This window comes from Aptenodytes forsteri, unplaced genomic scaffold (assembly GCF_000699145.1).
Source record: "Aptenodytes forsteri isolate BGI_AS27 unplaced genomic scaffold, ASM69914v1 Scaffold241, whole genome shotgun sequence".
Classification (NCBI taxonomy): domain Eukaryota; kingdom Metazoa; phylum Chordata; class Aves; order Sphenisciformes; family Spheniscidae; genus Aptenodytes; species Aptenodytes forsteri.
In genome coordinates this window covers 8,760,747-8,763,440 of record NW_008795252.1, presented here as the reverse complement: position 1 = coordinate 8,763,440, position 2,694 = coordinate 8,760,747, and the positions used below count along the sequence as shown (strand labels likewise).

The 2,694-nt window shown below is 39.2% G+C and overlaps 1 protein-coding gene across 1 annotated transcript in view; it reads right to left on the bottom strand.

Annotated features, from left to right (window-relative positions):
- The window catches only part of RASSF8 (Ras association domain family member 8), a 54,184-nt gene extending 52,182 nt beyond the window's left edge, over positions 1-2,002 (bottom strand). The window contains exon 1 of the mRNA XM_009279027.1: positions 1,940-2,002. The gene's annotated coding sequence lies outside the window, so the exon portion shown is untranslated. The remainder of the gene's footprint in view (positions 1-1,939) is intronic.
- Positions 2,003-2,694: the final 692 nt, after the last annotated feature.

Here is a 2,694-nt window from a genome sequence, read left to right as displayed (position 1 = left end):
TATGCGCTCTGGCTAAACGCCACCTGGGAAAAATAAGAGACCAGTGTCTTTACAAATTCTGCACGCTGTTTTAGTCAACAGGACTCTCTTCACTGCTGGTATTACTCCACCATACAGAATCATCATATTCTTTAGCAAGAATATGTTGTCAGTTGCGGGCAGCAATTATAGTCTGGAAATGTCTGCTTTAGAAATGATCGACTCCTTTATATTAAAGAGATACATAACATGCCGAGAATATGAGACTGAAAGTACTTTAATGAATAACCAAAAAGACCTCCCAAATACAAGACAACTTAAGACAGTGTCAGTCTCTAAAGCTAGACTCCAAGACAACACAGCATTTTTAATGCTGTACACGTATATATGCATACACACACACGCGTGCTACACTTCAGCAAAGCTCCTATATAGTATACAGAGTGCATTTTATATATGTGTGTATATATTTCTACTAGTTAACATTCTACACTATATTAAGGACAATGAAAGTAAATACTTTCAGTCATACAATATTACTGCCTATCCTTACAGGGCTGGAAGAACCACCAATGACGGTATGCTTCAGCCTTCCCTGTAGTAAGAAAAAGCTGCTGTACATTTATGTTGCCTGTACTTCTGATACACAGAACTTAAACATGAGACAAGCTATCATTTTGGCAAATGACTAAAGTATTTTATTCTGTTTAGTTATATTGCTCCCTCACCTGCTTCAATTATTAGTAGAATACTACTACAAAATATTTTATTTGCAATAGAAGGAGTTGTAGAATGGTATTCTATACATAAAAATGCAGAAGGAGATGTGATTGGTATAGAAGTCTACCACTTAAAAGCTGACATATGTACGTAAGACAAATTAGCTTTAAGCAAGGTCTGTAAATAGTGACAAGCCAGAGAAGAAACTGCATTCTGCTCAGACTCCAGAACACATTAGCAGAGTGAATTTCCCCCACTTGCTTCACCAACTTCATTTACATCATAAACAGAGGACTCAAAAATCAAAGCAATATGAAAAGTAACACCAATGCCTAATCTGACAGTATAGAATTCAATGCTATAAAAATATAAGTTCTGATATTTCTACTATATCAAAAATTAATCACATTGTCAGGAAAAACATTATCTGCTACTGTTTTCTTTTCCTGACATCTCTTTTGGATTTTTGGCAATGTCTGACTTGCCGAGCCAAGGACATCTCCTTATATCCAGCATTGTGTTTTAAGCGTACGCTCACATTAAGAATGTGAAACAGCTGGGCTGCAGGGTTGGTGGGGGTGTTTTACACAGTCACAGCACTTCTCCTGCAGAACTACTATTTGAAGAAAAAAGAAAAAAAAAAAAAGAAAAAAGAAAATGCCCCCCTCCCCAAATAAAGTCAAGAACTCTATCAAACCAAAGGGGATTGGGGCCCTCTGCTCATAGCACATCTACAGCACAATCCAAGAGGCAGCTGCAGCCTGCAATCCCCAAACCCATGTGCAGCCACAGCTGATTGCCTGACTTACAAGTCACCTACCAGCTGTTGCTGGCACTGAGAGCTGCTGCCCAAGATGACCTGACAACTAGAGGAGTCAGGGACAAGAGTCTCCTCTCAGTCAGGGCACATTCCCCAGTGACAGATTAGCCTTGGGGCTCCCTCTTACACAGCTAGAGGGGGCATATACATGGAGATCACATCACCACAGGAGAGAGAAATTTGGCAGGACCACTGCAGGCCTGCTCCAGAATGCAACTGTTTTGAGAGAAGAGATGTTGCACAGAGCAGGGGAGCTAGGATCTTGCTCAGCTTTCTAACCTTAGCAAGAAAGGGGGAGTGATGAATATCTATTTATGAAGTTCTTTAAGCTTTAGAGTTCTTGGCATGTTTTATGTGCAAGTACTTTCAGAAGTGAGAAGGAAAACTCTTATTTGAAGTTTTTTGGTCATAACTTCTTACCTGCAGATGAAGACAGCCAGAGACGTCTGCTTAGGCAGTGGGCTTAGCGCAATCTGCTACTCCAGGCATAGGTGTCAACTCTGCTGACAAGGTCAGTTGCTAGAAGAAAAAATTGAAACATTGTTATACAGTAGTAAAACTACCTTCCTGGTAGTTTTGAGGGTAAAGGTCCTATTCCCCCTCCTCCCTTTAATGATTTGGAAAAACACAGTGTTCACCTAGCCCCTATAGATAATGGATATATAACAGCCTGCTACATACAAGTAGTTTTTTATTTTTTAAAAGTTAGTTCAAAAGAAATGTGGAATACTGCACTTAATTTGCTAGCTCTTATACCTGGTGTGACATTTTCCTGCTATAAATAACTAAGTGTGGTAAACAACATTTCAACAGCTTTCCAGAACATTAGGAAAAACTAAGCGCTGTATTAGGTAGTCACGAGCATCTACCACTGCTAAATTGTAAATATAGGAGATTATTTCACAATCTTCTTTTCTAATTTTCTTTTTAAGGAAAATAATCCTCCAACTGGAGGTCTTCCAGACATAAAAACCTCCAAGTGCTCTCAAACTGCATACCCTGACTCCCTTGCAGTAGTGAATCACGGCCAATGCATGTATAAGAAGTCAAACAAACTAGGCAAAGGGTAACAAATCCCAAACTGCTGATTAAGACTAATATTAATCAGCTTGGAAGGGATGCTTACTACAATGATGTTTAACAGCATCATTGTGACAGACTTACAAACATTGCCT